Below are 20,186 nucleotides of genomic sequence, written 5' to 3'. Positions count from 1 at the left end.
AAACGATCGTGAAAACACCGACGACCTAGCCATTAGCCTCGTGCGTTAGAAACTTGGCGTGCAGGTCGACATGGCCGATATTGACAGAAGCCACCATGTTGGGCGCAGGATACCACATGCCATGAAACCCAGGCCCATAATAATGAAATTTGTGTCATACTGGAAAAGAGCTGAAGTATTTGCTCAGAAAAGAAAACTCACCAAGAGTGGGGTTACCCTGAGGGAAGATCTGACGCACGAAAGACTAAAAGTTTTGAACGCTGCGATCACACAGTTCGGCCTTCAAAATGTATGGACCCAGGATGGCAGGATCGTAGTCAAGACGGAAGGAGGGAGGAACACGGTGACGAACATGTTCGAACTGAAAGACTTGTACTCTGTCTAATATAAGTTAATTTTTATTCTTTCTTTTCATTTTTTAACGTAAATATTGCTTCGTTATTTCTCTAAGTACCATAAGTACTCTATTTAAAATCAGTCAATTGTTTCACATAAATATTGCTTCTTTATTTGTCTATCATAAGTGCTGATGTGTATTCATATTGTCAATCAAACGGGAATTAACATTCTCCACTAACAGGAATCTCCTTAAAACTGCCTTTCTATATCTGTTATTTTCATCCTCGTCACTACCACTACTACTACTATTATCTTTTTCGTAACCACTACTGCCACTTTCCATATTTCTTTTCGCTCCCTTCTCCGATACCTCCAGCCTGTTTTTCACCTTTATCCCACAGACGCTTGAGTCAGTATCGACCTTTGGCACACCTGCACATATGTCTTCCCCCATGAATTCCAGCTTTTGTCCCTCTTCCGGCCAGCAGGTAAACGGAGCGCGCTCGGTCCTACAGGCGGCCACAATGGAACGGACCGGTTCCGGCGGCGGGCTCTTTGTGGCCCACGCGAACGCGCAGTCGCTAACGCCTCACTTCGACGAGTTCTGTGACCCGTTCTGCCAGTTGCTGTTCCATATTATCCTCGTCTCTGAAACTTGGTTGAAGCCAAACATTTCCTCCGACGCTATCCAAATCACTGGTTACTCTCTCCTAAGGGCAGATCTTGAAACATGACGCGGGGGTGGTGTGGGTGCCTATGTTCGCTCTGATCTGAAACCTACTATACTATGCACATCGGATGCAAAGGGCGAAGGAGAAGCAGAGTTCTTGTTTTTCGAAATAAGTACATCAAATCAGAAACTGATAATTGGAGTAATCTATAAACCTCCAAACGTCGGTGCTATGTCCTCCTTTCAGTCTGCCCTGTCCTTGCTCGTGACACAGTATGAACACACAATCATTATGGGCGACACAAACATCGACTTACAGTTAAAATCTCCCTCTGCAGAAAAACTACGGAGACTGTTCCACTCCAATGATATACCGCTGGACCCAACTCATCACACGCCACAAAGCCATACACTCATAGATATAATAGCAACAAAACGACCAGATAAAATAATTCGTGCCAATCAGACATCCGCTCCGGGACTCTTTACTCATGACGTGATATTCTTAAATTACTCAGTGCATACTGCCAAAGAAAAATCTCACCTGGTAACCTACAGAAACCTAAAAAATGTTAACCATGACGCTCTTCAAAAGGATTGCTCAGACATCCCTTGGCATGATATAAGCAATGAATCGACTTTAGGCAGAAACATTTGGGAATTATGTCGCAAAATTATTGCACTGTATGACAAATATGCTCCTCAATGCACTGTCAAGGTAAAGAGAGCTCTAGCTCCGTGGCTCACCACTGCATTACGCCAGTTCATGAATAAACGTGATGCTGCACATAGGGCCTTCAATCGTAACCCAACTCCCAAGGCGTACGAAGCTTATAGGAAACTCCGAAACAGAATCAAGCAAAGTGTGAGGAATGCCAAAATCAGACATGCCCGCTCTGTCGCATGCGGCATATCGAAACCTGCTGCACTGTGGAAAAAGCTGTGCAGTTCCGGTATAGGGAAGCGAAGATCTGACGCTGTTTATCAAGCGTCTGTAGAAGAATTAAACGATTTCTTCTCAACAGCTGTAAACTGCCACGCAGCGACAAATTACCAGCCCAAAGATATCAATCTCTCGAGAGACAAGTTTTTCCTAAAACATGTCACTACCAGCACAGTGCACAAGGCAATTGTCAAAATCTCTTCCGAGGCAGTAGGAAATGATCGAGTGTGCACTGGCATGATCAAGAACGCTGTAGACACTATTATTCCAGTTATCACAGACATCTTCAACCTGTCTCTTGTCAGTAGTACATATCCTACTGAGTGGAAGCAAAGTTTAATTCAACCTATACCCAAGACTGACAACCCTAAGTCGCCAGGTGACTACAGGCCGAGCAGCATACTACCTGCAATATCTAAAGCCCTAGAATACATCGTCCATGAACAGCTGACGAATTACCTCAAAACTCATAACACCCATGACAAATATCAGTCAGGCTTTCGAAAGCACCATAGTACAGCAACTGCATTAATCAAAGTAACTGATGACATTAAACATGCTATGGACAGACGTGAAGCTACCATCCTAACACTGCTTGACTTTAGCAAGGCTTTTGATACAGTTGATTTTGATATATTACTAATTAAAATGAAACAGCTGAATTTCTCAAACAGCGCAACACACTGGTTCGACAGCTACCTCAAAAACAAAAGTCAACAAGTCGATTTTGGGTCGGTAAAGTCATCATGGAAAAACGTGCGCTCTGAAGTTCCCCAAGGCTCCGTCATTGTTCCATTACTCTTCTCACTGTACATTAATGATATTTCTTCAGTGATTCACTCCTGCAACTACCATCTATACGCCGACGACATCCAACTGTACATAAGTGCAAGCCCCAAGAACATTGCTGACGCAGTAGCGAGTATGAACGCAGATCTTTGCTCTGTTTCTCGATGGGCACAGAACCTAGGTCTGAAACTAAACCCCAAGAAATCCCAGGTCATACTTATATCTCATCCAAAGTTAATCAGCCGGTACTTTCGCGAAACAGTCCCTCAAATACTCCTCAATGGTACCCAACTACCATACCAAAAAACAGTAAAAGACCTTGGAATAATCTTGGATGAACACCTAAACTGGGAAGAACAAACAGCCACAGCTTGCCGGAAATCGCTCTCCTCCCTACATGCAATTCAAAAATTTAGAAAAATATTTCCAACCCATGTTAAACAAAAATTAGTCAAAACACTAGTCTTGCCTAATCTTTACTACTGTGATGTAGTTCAACAAGGCACAAATAGTGAAAATTCGAGATGCCTCGAGCTAGTGATAAATGCTTGCGTTAGATACGTGTGCAATATGCGGTTGTATGATCGTATCAGTCCTTCATACTCCCAGCTAGGTTGGATACGCCCACATAAGGCACGCGATCTCCACACGATGTGCTTCCTTCATCGATTTCTTAGCCACCGGTGCCCCCAATACGTATCTTCTCACATTAAACACCTATCATCATTCCACAACCGCAATACCAGATCGGATACATCTAGCATCTTGGCTGTAACTTTACATAACACAAAATCTTTCTCCGTGTCATTCTCCATCTCAGCCATATGACTATGGAACGCGCTGCCCTGTGATCTGCGTCTTACCCAGAACCACTCAACATTCAAGAGGGAACTCAAAACTTACATATTAGGGACGGTATAGCCACCATTGGTGTGCCCCTCTCATCTCTTTCTTTCTCCTCTCCATCATAGCTTCGAATTTTACCATTCTATTTCTCTTCCTCTAACCTAGGTATCTCTTCTATATCTCTTTCACCCCATTCTATCGTCTTATGTCTCTGCTCGATGAGAATAACTCACAAGCTGCAAGAACATAACGAGAAAATTCCCAACTAGCAATAGGATGGACATTCATAAAAGAAAATATGTTTACTTTCATATACATAGTCATTACTATTATTATTATTATTATTATTCTTGATTGTTATAATTATTTTTTTGATTGTTATAGTTATCATTGTACTACTGTTATAAGCTCTATTTTTTTCTTTAACATTAATACTGTATAACATGTTATATGTCCTTAATGTTCTGTACAAACTGAAATTCGTCCAATCTGAGTATGCCTGGTTAGGTGTAAGAGAGGGCCTGAAGGCCCTAATCTTGCCAGGTAAAATAAATGCATAAATAAATAAATAATAAATTAGAAATTATCCTTTCTGCTGTTGGTGCTTTAGTTGTTAAAATCATTTTATGTATGGTACATTAACAGAATTTTAAAAATAAGCCAGTTGTGTGTAATTTCATTTATTTTCAAATCGTCCTCAGTATCTGTACAATGTCACATGACAAAACAATATGCAAATCTTTATTCCGACTCATGTTTTACATTTAGTTTTTAAAGTCTGTTTCTGTTTTCAGGTTGCATTTGGACACAGTTCACCTTTTTTTCTATTTTGATAATCTTAACTTCAATCGTTCAAATAACAACATTAAAACGTAACATAACGAACAGAAACATGCACTAAAAACTGAAAAAAACTTATCCTCAATCTAAATGTAAGTAGAAGGTTCAAAACTGCCAATCACCTCCTGCTATCTCCATGCATCTGACACTACTGAATACATAACTGAGTATTTTCATTGTATCAACATTCGCACCACTTTCAGCTTTATTGAAAATCAGTGAAGATCACTGTTTATCTGCATGATGGAAGTTATGAAAATTACTACTGCTTTAAAGTTTAATGGATTATCAGCAACAAATTTAACTAAAAACACAATTTACTGTAAAGCTGTGATTACAATGGATAATTCATTTAGAATATTTATTTTAGATTATTGTTGGTTAGCATTTATCACTTATTTAATTTCTTTTCTCCGAGAGTCACAATGCAATGTAGGAAAGTTTCTGCTACGCATAGTGCTTAAATTCTCACCTACATTTAAACTTGTAAGATCCTTGATATGTCTTGTGTTTACCGTGAGACATTGTGCCCTCTTTATGTAAAAGTGAATATCTGTCAGTATCTGCCTTCATTTGACCTACCTCTTGTAATGAGAAAGTTTAGTGCTTTACTTGTTTGAGACTGTGAAACAAGGCACTAGTTCATGGAAAAGTTTACACTCGAATACAATGGTGGATACTCTGAGCAAATTATTAATGTCAGACAAATAACTGAGATAAAAGTTAAACTTTTTATAGATGTTCGCGAGATAATACCCATAAATTTTGTTAGAAAAATAGCAATTCTGTACGCTTCCTGACAAACGAAGGAACCATTACTTGGATGGTCGTTCATAAAAAAAATTTATAACTCAAATTATAAATTACAGACTTTGCTCTATTACATCTATCCAACACAATATTCACAACTGTTGCAATTTACAGTCTACAATTCAAATTGCGAAAATGTTTGCATGTACTGTAAACCATACCTATTTCCAATATCGATGAATCATTCGCACAAAGCAGTGAAACGGACTAGACCAATTGTGAACAATGTTAAAATTACATTTCCCTCCAAGGAAGAAACACTGAAAAATAATAAACTAAGCACCTAATTTAGTGATTTGCTAGTCATGGCTTCATTTTAATGTAAAATTACAACTTTTCTACGATTTAAAGCTTATTGAGCAAGCATATAAGAAGCAATTCTCCAAATAATCTGGAGATGTGACTTAGAATTGGTTGTGGTGCAGTTAGTAAAATAATATTTGATTATGCTGCATCTGATGCTCTTGCGCACCAATTCTTCTTGATGCTCAATCGTCACAAACTCAGGTCAACCTTTGTTCATCAACTGTTCACCATGTTTTAAAGTTCATTTTCTGCTGCTGAAAAATGTTGTAAAGGAAAGAATAAACTCACTACATGTTCAAACAAAAATGTCTGCAGCAAAGATAAATGATACAAGGTATGTCCAGAAATCAAGTGCCATTAGTATTTCTTTCCACGAAGCATTAGAGTCATAGCTTGGCAGATATGATGTGGTCATGTTGAGTCAAGGAGAAGGAGATGGCGTCATTTAGAGTACAATCTGTGTTATTTCTGCTGTATAGTGCCTGTTTAGAATTATGTTCATTGAAAATCCCACCGCGTGACAGATTAGATCTGTAATTTGTTTTGTGAATACAAGATCATTAAATCAGCCAGCATTCATCAAAAGATTTCAGAGGTTTAAACGTGTGAGTACTAAAATCCTAATGGTTAACTGCAGAAGTACTCGCAACAAAGTGCCAGAGTTTGAAGTGCTCACAAAAAGCAGCAAAACTCAAACAATACTAGGTACAGAAAGCTGGTTGAATTTTATACCAGTGAGATTTTTGGGTAAAATTTACATGTATATCGAAAGGATAGGCTAATGGGAAATGGAAGTGGTGTATTTGTCACAGGAGAAAAGAAGCTTAAATCCACTGAGATAAAAACTGAACCTGCTTGTGAGATCTCTGGGTAAGACTCAGTATCAAGTGGGCACAAAATGGTAATTGGATCTTCCTATCGCCCACCAATCTCCTGATGGAACCGAAGACTTTACAGAAAACCTCAGTTCACTAGTAAGTTCCCCAATCATACTGTAATCATCAGTGGAGGCTTCAATCATCCAACAATCACTTGAAACAATTACAGTTTTGTTTGTGGTGGACATGATAATACATCCTGTGTAACATTACTAAATGCCTTCTCTGAAAACTTCCTAGTACAGATAGTTAGGAACCCCAGATGTCCACAATGATTACCAAATATATATGGTTATAATAGAGGGAAACATTCCACATATAGACACACACACACACATACACACACACACACACACACGTGCCGAACGAAAGCGCTGGCAGGTCGATAGACACACAAACAAACACACATACACACACACACAAAATTCAAGCTTTCGCAACAAACTGTTGCCTCATCAGGAAAGAGGGAAGGAGAGGGAAAGACGAAAGGATGTGGGTTTTAAGGGAGAGGGTAAGGAGTCATTCCAATCCCGGGAGCGGAAAGACTTACCCTAGGGGGAAAAAAGGACAGGTATACACTCGCACACACACACATATCCATCCACACATATACAGACACAAGCAGACATATGTCTTTAAATATGTCCGCTCCCGGGATTGGAATGACTCCTTACCCTCTCCCTTAAAACCCACATCCTTTCGTCTTTCCCTCTCCTTCCCCTCTTTCCTGATGAGGCAACAGTTTGTTGCGAAAGCTTGAATTTTGTGTGTGTGTTTGTGTTTGTTTGTGTGTCTGTCGACCTGCCAGCACTTTCATTTGGTAAGTCACATCATCTTTGTTTTTGGATATATTTTTCCTACGTGGAATGTTTCCACGTGGGAAAAATATATCTAAAAACAAAGATGGTGTGACTTACCGAACGAAAGCGCTGGCAGGTCGATAGACACACAAACAAACACAAACACACACACAAAATTCAAGCTTTCGCAACAAACTGTTGCCTCATCAGGAAAGAGGGGAAGGAGAGGGAAAGATGAAAGGATGTGGGTTTTAAGGGAGAGGGTAAGGAGTCATTCCAATCCCGGGAGCGGAAAGACTTACCTTAGGGGGGAAAAAGGACAGGTATACACTCGCCCCCGTCTGTATATGTGTGGATGGAAATGTGTGTGTGTGTGTGTGTGTGTGTGTGTGTGCGCGAGTGTATTCCTGTCCTTTTTTCCCCGTAAGGTAAGTCTTTCCGCTCCCGGGATTGGAATGACTCCTTACCCTCTCCCTTAAAACCCACATCCTTTCGTCTTTCCCTCTCCTTCCCCTCTTTCCTGATGAGGCAACAGTTTGTTGCGAAAGCTTGAATTTTGTGTGTGTGTTTGTGTTTGTTTGTGTGTCTATCGACCTGCCAGTGCTTTCGTTCGGTAAGTCACATCATCTTTGTTTTTAGAGAGATATATATAGGGAGACTATGGCTCCATAGATTATAGTTAGAAGAAGGGCTAACTCAGACACAAATTCAGTGTAGAATCTGATGGAGATTTCATTGAGCCCTGAGTTTTGTTTGCACAAGTTTTAGTTTCTTCAGCTTCCTTCCCCCTTCTTGGTACACATCCACTGTAAAGAAACTTCTAAAGAAACAGACTACTGCACAGTAGGTGTAAAACAAAGCATAGTGCTACAGATAAAGAGGTGCTGAATGAAACACATTTGGCTGTCAAGAGAGCAATGTGTGTAGCTTTCAATGACTAACTGCCTGTTGGCTTCTGTCTCGGGTTCTTTGGCTAATGTTCATCTGATGATTTTTCTGACGTTTCGCCAGAATGAGTGGCTGGCATTGTCAAAGTTTCACCCTCCATTGCTGGTGGTGGACTGGAGCCAAGCTTGTGGCCGCAGACAGTAAGTACCTGGTGCACCAATGTCTGAGTTCTTCTCTGCGGTCATTTCTAGTGCGGGTCTCTTGCTGCGTGTGACGGTCGTTTGCTGCAGCACAGGAAGCCAGGATCCGTTTACCTTGAGGCTTTCCTCTTTCTTGTTGAAGCTGTTCTCATGCTTGTATATTTCTACAGCTTCTCTGAACAAGCAGGTGTGATGTTCTTCTCTACAGCCAGAACTTCCGTGTTGGCAAATATTACTACGTGGCTGTTCTCACACAGCACGTGTTCTGCCACACCCTATTTCTCCACTTGCCCCAACATGCAATGTTGTTTACGTTCTCTAATCCTGGTGTTGATCGATCGACCAGTCATTCCAATATAAACTTTGCACACATGTGCAAGGTATGAGGTATATTCCTGGCATTGCAAGTGGCTCCCTTTCCTCCCTTGCTGATTTGAGACACACTTTGATTTTCTTTGTCAGTTTGTAGATAGTCTTTACGCCGTGTTGCACAATATATGGGCATTTCTGTCTGTCACTCTGGGAATGTATGGCAGAAAGACCGTACTCGACAATTCTTTTTCTGATTTGTCACTTTGCCGAGTGTTTCGCTCTGTTACACTTTTAATATCACTTGTGGAGTACCTGTGCTCTGTATTTCATGTATGAGGTGCTGTGGCTCACATATTCGTATTGCCCACATTATGAGCGTCTTCATCATGCCTCTTTTCTAGCTTGGGTGGCGATTTGATAGTTGTGCACATATCAGTTCGTGTGTGTCGGTTTTCCATACACTCTGTGTCCCAGGTTTTCACCATCCCTTGTGACCAGCACATCTAGAAATGGTAGGTTTTTGTCCTTCCATAGTAAATTTTATGTTGGCATGGAGACTGTTCAAGTGTCTTAGGAAGTCACAGAGCTGTTCTTCACCATGGCTCCACACAACGAAGGTATCATCAGCGTACCTGTACCACAATTTAGGCTTACAAGATGCCAAGTCCAGGGCCTGTGCTTCGAAGTGTTTCAAGAAGAAGTTGGCCACCGCTGGACTCAGAAGACTACCCATGGTGACGCCTTCCAGCTGTTTGTAGAAGTTGCCATTCCACGTGAAATAGCTTGTGGTGAGACACGCATGAAAGAACTTTATGATGTCTTGCAGGAAGATGGAACCGATGTGCTCCAGAGTGTCCCCGAGTGGCACTTCATAAGCAAGGAAACAACATCAAAGCTGACCAGCATGTCATTCGGCATGCGAGTTTTAGTTTCTTCACCTTCTCAATGAAATGTCCTGAGTCCTTCATTGGGAAGCTGAAGAAACTAAAACTTGCGCAAACAAAACTCAGGGCCCGATGAAATCTCCGTCAGATTCTACACTGAATTTGTGGCTGAGTTAGCCCTTCTTCTAACTATAATCTATTGTAGATCCCTTGAACAAAAAACTATGGCCTGTTCTTGGAAAAAAAAACACAGATCACACCAGTCTACAAGAATGGCATTATACATGGTTCATAAAATTACCATCCAATATCCTAGACAGTCATTTGTTGTAGAATCTTAGAACATATTCTGAGCTCAAACATAATGAGATATTTTGAACAGAATGACCACCTAAATGCCAACCAGCATATATTCCGAAAACATCAATCATGAGAAAACCCAACTCGCACGTTTGTCATGTGAGATACTGAAAGCTTTGGATCAAGGCAGTCAGGTATATGCCATGGTTCTTGATTTTCAAAAAGCATTTGACTCAGTACCACACCTACGCTTATTGTCAACAGTTCTATCATATGGCGTATCAAATGAACTTTGTGATTGCATTGAGGACTTGTTGGTAGGGAGGACACAGCACGTTATCTTGGATCAAGAGTCACTGTCAGATGTAGAACTAACTCGGGTTGTGCTCCAGGGAAGTGTATTGGGACCTTGGCGTTAATGTTGTATATAAATGACCTTGCGGACAATATTAATAGTAATCTCAGATATTTTGCAGATGATGCTGTTATCTATAATGAAGTACTGTCTGAAAGAAGCTGCATAAATATTCAGTCGGATCTTGTTCAGAATTCAAAGTGGTGCAAAGACTGGCAACTTTGTACACTATTCAAAAATGAAAAAACTTAGTATTCTATAACTATAATATCAAAGAGTGACTGTTGGGATCTGCCAATTCATACAAATACCTGCTGTAAGGATATGAAATGGTACGATCACATAGGTTAAGTTGTGGGTAAAACAGGTGGTAGACTTTGGTTTATTGGTAAAATACTGGGAAGTGCTGCCAGTCTACAAAGCAGATTGCTTACAAATAATTCATACGATCCATTCTAGAATATTGCTCAAGTGTGTGGGACCTGCACCAATAGGACTAAAAGGGGATATTGAATGTATACGTACAAGAACCCCCTCATTAACCATGGACCTTGCCATTGGTGGGGAGGCTTGCGTGCCTCAGCGATACAGATAGCCGTACCGTAGGTGCAACCACAACGGAGAGATATCTGTTGAGATGCCAGACAAACGTGTGGTTCCTGACGAGGGGCAGCAGCCTTTTCAGTAGTTGCAGGGGCAAGAGTCTGGATGATTGACTGATCTGGCCTTGTAACATAACCAAAAGAGCCTTGCTGTGCTGGTACTGGGAACGGCTGAAAGCAAGGGGAAACTACGGCCTTCATTTTTCCCGAGGGCATGCAGCTTTACTCTATGGTTAAATGATGATGGCATCCTCTTGGGTAAAATATTCCGGAGGTAAAATAGTCCCCCATTCGGATCTCCGGGCGGGGACTGCTCAAGAGGACGTCGTTATCAGGAGCGTGGAATGTTAGATCCCTTAATCGGGCAGGTAAGTTAGAAAATTTATAAAGGGAAATGGATAGGTTAAAGTTAGATACAGTGGGAATTAGTGAAGCTCGGTAGCAGGAGGAACAAGACTTTTGGTCAGGCGAATACAGGATTATAAATACAAAATCAAATAAGGGTAATGCAGGAGTAGGTTTAATAACGAATAAAAAAATAGGAGTGCGGGTAAGCTACTACAAACAGCATAGTGAATGCATTATTGTGGCCAAGATAGACACAAAGCCCATGCCTACTACAGTAGTACAAGTTTATATGCCAACTAGCTCTGCAGATGACGAAGAAATTGAAGAAATCTATGATGAAATAAAAACAATTATTCAGTAGTGAAGGCAGACGAAAATTTAGTAGTCATGGGTGACTGGAATTCGGTAGTAGGAAAAGGGAGAGAAGGAAACGTAGTAGGTGTATATGGATTGGGGGGAAGAAATGAAAGAGGAAGAAATACTGAACTTAATTGATGAAGGACAAAATATAAAAATGCAATAAATGAAGCAGGCAAAAAGGAATACAAACGTTTCAAAAATGAGATCGACAGGAAGTGCAAAATGGCTAAGCAGGCATGGCTAGAGGACAAATGTAAGGATGTAGAGACTTGTCTCACCAAGGGTAAGATAGATACTGCCTACAGAAAAATTAAAGAGACCTTTGGAGAAAAGAGAACCACTTGCACGAATATCAAGAGCTCAGATGGAAACCCAGTTCTAAGCAAAGAAGGGAAAGCACAAAGGTGGAAGGAGTATATAGAGGGTCTATACAAGGGCAATGTACTTGAGGACAATATTATGGAAATGGAAGAAGATGTAGATGAAGATGAAATGGGAGATATGATACTGCGTGAAGAGTTTGACAGAGCACTGAAAGACCTGAATCGAAACAAGGCCCCCAGAGTAGACAACATTCCATTAGAACTACTGATAGCCTTGGGAGAGCCAGTCCTGACAAAACTCTACCATCTGGTGAGCAAGATATATGAGACAGGCGAAATACCCTCAGACTTCAAGAAGAATATAATAATTCCAATCCCAAAGAAAGCAGGTGTTGACAGATGTGAAAATTATTGATCAGTTTAATAAGTCACAGCTGCAAAATACTAATGCGAATTCTTTACAGACGAATGGAAAAACTGGTAGAAGCCGACCTCGGGGAAGATCAGTTTGGATTCCGTAGAAATGTTGGAACACGTGAGGCAATACTGGCCTTAGAAGAAAGATTAAGGAAAGGAAAACCTATGTTTCTAGCATTTGTAGATTTAGAGAAAGCTTTTGACAATGTTGACTGGAATACTCTCTTCCAAATTATGAAGGTGGCAGGGGCTATTTACAATTTGTACAGAAACCAGATGGCAGTTGTTAGAGTCGAGGGGTATGAAAGGGAAGCACTGGATGGGAAGGGAGTGAGACAGGGTTGTAGCCTCTCCCCGATGTTATTCAATCTGTATATTGAGCAAGCAGTGAAGGAAACAAAAGAAAAATTCGGAGTAGGTATTAAAATCCATGGAGAAGAAATAAAAACTTCGAGGTTTGCCGATGACATTGTAATTCTGTCACAGACAGCAAACGACTTGGAAGAGCAGTTAAACGGAATGGATATTGTCTTGAAAGGAGGGTATAAGATGAACATCAACAAAAGCAAAATGAGGATAATGGAATGCAGTCGAATTAAGTCGGGTGATGCTGAGGGAATTAGATTAGGAAATGAGACACTTAAAGCAGTAAAGGAGTTTTGCTACTTGGGGAGCAAAATAACTGATAATGGTCGAAGTAGAGAGGATATAAAATGTAGACTGGCAATGGCAAGGAAAGCGTTTCTGAAGAAGAGAAATTTGTTAACATCGAATATAGATTTAAGTGTCAGGAAGTCGTTTCTGAAAGTATTTGTATGGAGCGTAGCCATGTATGGAAGTGAAACATGGACGATAACTAGTTTGGACAAGAAGAGAATAGAAGCTTTTGAAATGTGGTGCTACAGAAGAATGCTGAAGATTAGATGGGTAGATCACCTAACTAATGAGGAGGTATTGAATAGGATTGGGGGAGAAGAGAAATTTGTGGCACAACTTGACTAGAAGAAGGGACCGGTTGGTAGGACATGTTCTGAGGCATCAAGGGATCACCAATTTAGTATTGGAGGGCAGCGTGGAGGGTAAAAATCGTAGAGGGAGACCAAGAGATGAATATACTAAGCACATTCAGAAGGATGTAGGTTACTGTAGTTACTGGGAGATGAAGAAGATTGCACAGGATAGAGTAGAATGGAGAGTTGCATCAAACCAGTCTCAGGACTGAAGACCACAACAACAACAACATAGAAGAACAACACGAATGGTCACTGGCTTGTCTGACCCTTGGGAGTGTGTCCGAGTGATGCTGGAGCAACTGAACTTGCAGGCTCTTTAAGATAGACATAAACTATCCCGAGAAAGTCTGTTAACAAAGTTTCAAGAACCGGCTTTAAATGAAGCCTCTAGGAATATACTGCAACCCCCTCACGTAAGGGTCATGACGACAAGATTAGAATAAGTACAGCATGCACACAGGCATTCAAACACTCATTCATCTCAAGCTCCATCTGTTAACTGAATGGCCAGAAACCGTAATAACTGGTACAATGGGACATACCCTCTGCCATGCTCTTTGTGGTGGTTTGTGGAGTATAGATGTAGGCGTAAAAAATCAGATGAATGATTCAATGGTAATGAGATCAGTTTGCCAGTTCACTGAAGAAAGAAATCAAGTGCACAATTATGAATGAAGTGGGCTGGCATTTTTTAAAATGATAAACTGTTTTGTGCAGTTGAAGGACTCATGAAGGAAAACCATTGACAGTATCCACTGACAGAAGGTGGTGGGGGAATCTCTGCCTCAACAGGCCATGAAAATGAAGGCCAAACAGTACTGGCCAGCCACATGTCATCCTCAGCCCACAGGTGATGCTGGATGCGGATATGGAGAGGCATGTAGTCAGCACACCACTCTACTGGCCGTGTGTTAAGAGATCGAATCTTTCTAAGAACTTATGTCACATTTCACAATCACCTGTTCATGAAAGTGTTTCTGAAAAACTAAATTTTGGAAAATTGTGTTTCTTGCATGGAAAAAAAAAAAAACCTTATAATGTCTGAGCAGTGCTCTTGATTTTTTGACACGTAACAACAAAGATAGTGATGATTTTCTAAGCAAGCAGTGACAAGAGAAGGAACTTCGTTTGCTTATGAAACCCCTCACAATCCAATAATGGAATGGGGGAGGGGGGTCACTGCATCACTGGTAAAGTCTTAAACCAAGCAAATTCTGACACCTCTAAAAGTCATGGTCAAAGCCCATTGGGATGGACACGGTATTCTACAGGTGCATTTTTCTACCGTAAGGTGGGATAATCATTGCGAATGTTTACTGCGATATGCTTATGAAATGTGTCATGCAGTACAGAAAGAACCATAGAAAGCTCACAAATGGTACTGTTTCATTTCACACTGTGAACAATGACAACTCTTACTGGACTTTGGCTGGAGCCAGACTGAACATCCTCCATATAGCCCTCACCCCACCCCTAGCAATTTCATTTCTTTCTGTGCTTGACAATGTTCTTTGGAGGCAAAAAAATTCAACAATGATTACAAACTCCAAGAACATATTACCACACAGTTGGCATCATCCTATGAGGTAAGCTACAAAACTTGTGCCATACTATGACAATTGCCTACAAAATGGTGTGAGCTATGTAGAAAGACAGTTTGGATTCGTAGCTTTTCCCACTAATTAGTTTATCCGTATCTGTTCTTGTTTTTTGTTTACTACAAATGGAACTCATTTTCTGGATGCACCTCATAATAATAATAATAATAATAATAATAATAATAATAGCGATAACAACAAAAAACAACAGTAGTGTCATGCATATAGTTACCAGCCAATCTGCCCTGAGGGTTAATTTGAGGGACAGGAATTTCAGGCATTTGTATTTCAGTTCCAAGCACACATCTGATAACCATCTGGAGATTATCCAAAACAGCTGTGCTTAGGTGCTAAAACAAGAAATGAGAACAGCAATCAGTTGCATCCTCAATAATCACCTTGCATCAAAATTTATCAGGTGTCAATTAAATTACTTAAAAAAAAGACATATTTCAAAACTCCTGTTAACCTCTCTTTTGAATAATTATTTGACACACTGTACCATAAAAACCTGTTTACAAACTGCTACAAAAGTTGCAAATTCAACAGAAAATTAGCTAAGTTTTAACCACCATAAAACTGTTCAATGTAACTACTACCAGTCCAATGGGAAATGTTACCTGAAACATATTTTCTGCGGACTTTCCCTGCAATGTTTCACACAGCAGTTCTTGCCCAAACTCTTCCATTCACAGTGCACATCACAAGCTGCACTCCATATCCAGACATCACTGCTTGTCAATGCGTAAGACTCCTTCTTAGCCACAGGACCTTGTAAGAAGCTCTGTATAAGATAAAATACATTACAATGTTGAAATCTTATTACCCTCACAGTCTACAATAGTCAGCAAACACAAATGAATAGCTACTCAGTTTTAAAGACCTCATTCAGCAGCCTACAAATAAAACCTCTTTTCTTGTGTTAAATTGTAAAACCCACACAAGACATATTCAACTACAGCTATGATAGTTACAAGAGGTGAGGGCTCAACCTCATTTTTTGAGAGAGAGTTTTTTTATTTCACTGGCACAATCCAATGAAAGACAAATGGCAGCAACATAAAGTCTAACTGAGGGGTTCCCACACTTTTTCTCTGACAAAACTCTTTAGAATCCTAGCACTTTGATGGAACACATTGTTTGTGCTGAAGGTTAACAAAATTTTTAAAAAATTAATAAAATTTGTTTTATTTAGTGATTGTTTCAATTTTAAATCCTACCTAATAACACAGAAATCTTAATAAAAATTTTAAAAAGTTGCAATTGATTTTGTCAGAATATCAGAAACACAAAATTCCATGTTCTAAATAGTGTTTCTTGGATCATTTACTCCCTTCCCACGAAGCACCAAAATTCCACAGAACACAGTTTGGGAAACCTTGGTCTAACCTAATGCAGCGGATTTCAAGTTTGGATGTAAGTTCATGCCTTTCATTTAGCATCTGAGGATGTTCCTCGTCTCACAGCCATGGTATTTCAGTGGATCAGTAACACTGAAATATGAACAGAATTGTCTTCAGTGCGGACGTTTGTCCATATACCTAGCAACAACTGCTACTAAAGAAAATGCAATGACGGGTATTTCAAAGAGCCTGTGCAACAAAAATAACAAGAAAATTGAAGTTTGTAGAAATCATGCTTCTAACCAAGGAACAGTAGTAGGTTCAGTACTAGTAGTAGTGTGGGCATATGCATCTGGTACATTCAATGTCAGATCAAAATCAGTATTCAATGTGGTAGTGAAATACCGCTATACTAATTTCATACAGAAATAGCGCTTTCCTTGACAGTGCTGCTGATTTAACAAATGTGAAAGGTGCGTACTTCATTTTCAGTAAGAGGCCACAGCACCACACATGCACTTAAGGAGTCTAGAAAACAGATGCAGTTAGTACGTTGAATGCATCCCTTCTTGAACTTCTGAGAGACATAAACTTCTCCTGCTACACAATTAAAGATCACTTAGAAGATTCAGAACAGCGGTTATTAATGAAAGGGAATGACAAGAACACCCTCTCACATTATAATATCGGGTGGTTATAATTAAAGTGCGGTTCCTCACAGAGGTTCAATGTATGCTGTAATTATTGTATGGCTGCAAAAATTGGTAAATATGCTAATGTGTTTATATGGAACCAATTTATGCTGGGGGAAAAAAATAGTTACATTTATGGCCACCAGGTGCAAATTTGGTGCTGTATGCAGTTTGAGTGGCAGTACGACATCCTTGCTGTCATTTGACAAGCTATAACATGAGTGAACAGGTGGCTATCAAGAACAGAGACCATGTGTTGTTAGTGAAACTGTTTTACGTGAATGGCAGCAATTACAGTGTTGCACTGAGAGAGTAACACTGAGTGAAAGGTTTTAGGAGAGGCCAGATTCCATTAAATGGTTTAAAAAATATGATAATGAAATTCGGAAACATGGGTCAGCTTGGGTAGCAGACGGAAGAGGAAGGCGTCCAATACTGGTGGAAGTTATTGACAAGGGTACTGTTGCTATAACTGACCATGCAGCACGTGCCCCCGATAGAGCTAATTTTTGTGCAGTGTTGCAAGAATTGTCCTCCTCAGGGTCAAAAGTACAGAAAATTCTGCAGGTTGTATTACAATGGTACCCGTACAAGATCCGGCAAGATGTAGACATTCAAACCTCATGATCAACAGCAACTTCTGACATTGCTCTTTGGTTTCCAGCACAGACGGAAGTTTAAGTGTGGCCGGCAATATTCTATTGAGTGACGAGGCACATTTTACACAACACAGTGAACCAAATACACAAAACTGCAAAATTAGGGGCACTGTTAAATCATATATTGTACACAAAGAACTACTGCACTCGCTTTATGTGACTGTGTTGTGTGGATTCACAAGCATCTTTATTCTTGGTCTGCTCTTCTTTGAAGAGAATATAACTAAGAGGGCCTGTCAGGTGTACCGTAATGTTTGCACATTATTGAGACCTCGTTTTACTGCACGATTCCTGATTTGAAAGAGCACATCCGCATGGAAACCACTGTTTTCAGGCAAGATGGGGCTACACATCACATTGCTAGAACAGTGAAAAATCTGCTTAATGCAACCTTCCATGAATGTGTTTTCTCCAAAGGTTTTAGATGCACGGCCTACCAGATCAGGTGATGTGAACCCATGTTACTTTTGGCTCTGGGACTATCTACCATAAAAGAATGTGTTTACCACAGACACGTTCGATCCCTACCTGATCTGAAGGCCGGTATATAGGGAATAGGTTACTCAGATCCCACTGAAACTGCTGTGAGCAACTGTTGTAAGATGCAACATCCTGTCAACATCTCCAGTGCTCATACTGAATAAGTTCTGTAAACAGCAGTTAATAATAAACATCAACATTGTGACTTTCTCACTCATTTGAACTTTTCCACCCGTGTACTGTTCCTAATACATTACTTACAGAAACATTTCTGTACATCTTTCTTGCATTCACAGCGCCAGATTTGCACTGGGTAGACAAAACTGGAACTGTTTAATTTCCCAGCATAAACTGGTTCCACATTAACCCATTAAAATACCTACCAAGTTTTGGTGCCATGCGATAATTACAGCCCACCTCTTGTGAGCAGCTGCACTTCAACTATAACCACCTGGTACGTGATCACAATGTAATGCTTTTAAAAGCAAATGCGCCAAGCTCTACAGTGCAGGATACTAATGTCTTGTCATTCTCCTGAGCTCAACATCTCACTATCAGTGGAGGATGCTGACTAGACTCAGTTTTCCAGACGGACTGCCTGTAGACATGCACATTTGTGGTCTTGGAGTCACCATTAGATGTCCATAGTATGTACAGCGCAAAACTATGTTTTGTATTATAAGTTATTTGATGCAAATTGTTTATGATAAGAAGCATACTGTACAACAGGGACCAAAGAACAAGGCACTGCTGTCATTAAGAAACTGACCTCATATTCTGGGAGACAGAGTTTCCCTGTCTCACCATCCTAATTTAGATTTTCCTAAATTATTTCAGGCAAAAGCCAGGATGGTTCCTTCAGCAAGGCCGCAACTGGCCACCTGTCCTATCCTCGTGACACATACTTTTATCCTGGATGTGTGTGTATATTAGAGTTATTTATTTTCAATGTACTGTGATAACAAATCTTACATCACCGTGAGATGATCCCTAGGTGAATAAATACATCAGTTCCAAAGACAGCCTGCACTGGATCTTGTCCGACAACTACATAGTGCCATTCGAGCCAAACATACTTCTATCATTTTTTGATGTGCCTTTAATTTAGACATCTCATAAATGTCACATTAATTCTTCCCCCACCCGAAAGCAACCACCATCAGTAACTTTTTTGAAAGGATGCCCAGCGTACTCAAATTGAAAGAGAATATTTATTCAGAATGGTATTACAATGCGTTACTTACGCACATCACCAATATTGAAAATAAAATTAAGCCCAGTACAGTAAAGTCATGAAATTCCACCGAGGTTTCATCATTTTTTGTACATGCCAAATGTGCTCTATTCTTTCTTGCACTTTGTGGAAAAATCAACTGCAAGGTGGCAGTCTGGTGGAGCCTTTTGTAAAAAGTAAACATATTTTGTGCAGATGTAACAAAGTTGGAATTTTGTAGCTCATGTGAGCACATAAAATATGTATTCACGTGGAAGTTGTCTATTATTGCTGAACCAGTTAGCTGAGAATTTTATATTACAGAAGCAAAAAAGGACTCAGTATTATTATTTTGTCATTGAAGTGATGTAACAAATCAAACATTCCTAAAAAAAAATTACAGTTTTCTTCATACGAGAACTATACAATATCGTAATTCAAATTCAGACATTGAGCCCAACAACAAAACTAGCTAAGTAACAAAACTAAAATAAATGTAAGTGAGCATGGCTTTCAATTTGAACAAAAAAATGACAAACACCTGTGCAGTGAATTCATCATGAGATAGTTATCGATTATTAAAATGGCATGTTACAGTTTATATATCAATCATTCAACTCAACTGCAATATAGTGCATGTGTATCCTTGATAAGTGGTGCAAATGTGGAGCAACAAAAGGATTAATTAATTGTGTGTCTAACACAATACTTGACCAAAAAGCTCTCGAGACTTGTAGAAGGGGGGTGAGGGGAAAAAAAGGAGGCAATAGAATCATTTCTTTCAGAGGGTTCAAATGACCGAATTAATTAAAGTCTCCCACTTTCTTTCTTTCCTTCCTTCCTTACCACTTGATCGCCTGCCTTGTCTTCCTCCTCACCATACAGCCCCTGTAACATTTTTCATGGTATGACACTATTTCCGTAGTTTTGTACTAAACAATGTGAATAACCCAATATAAACACCTCATTTCCAAACCT

At 40.0% G+C, this 20,186-nt stretch overlaps 1 long non-coding RNA gene across 1 annotated transcript; it reads right to left on the bottom strand.

Moving 5' to 3' along the window:
- Positions 1–4,275: 4,275 nt before the first annotated feature.
- Positions 4,276–18,766, bottom strand: LOC126210213 (uncharacterized). The gene is made up of 3 exons (XR_007540621.1): positions 15,442–18,766; positions 15,054–15,171; positions 4,276–5,797 (listed from the first exon to the last, which is right to left on the bottom strand). It is a non-coding gene; the product is annotated as an uncharacterized LOC126210213 (long non-coding RNA).
- Positions 18,767–20,186: the final 1,420 nt, after the last annotated feature.

This window comes from Schistocerca nitens, chromosome 10 (assembly GCF_023898315.1).
Source record: "Schistocerca nitens isolate TAMUIC-IGC-003100 chromosome 10, iqSchNite1.1, whole genome shotgun sequence".
In the NCBI taxonomy this organism is placed as follows: domain Eukaryota; kingdom Metazoa; phylum Arthropoda; class Insecta; order Orthoptera; family Acrididae; genus Schistocerca; species Schistocerca nitens.
This window is presented reverse-complemented; position numbering and strand designations above follow the sequence as displayed.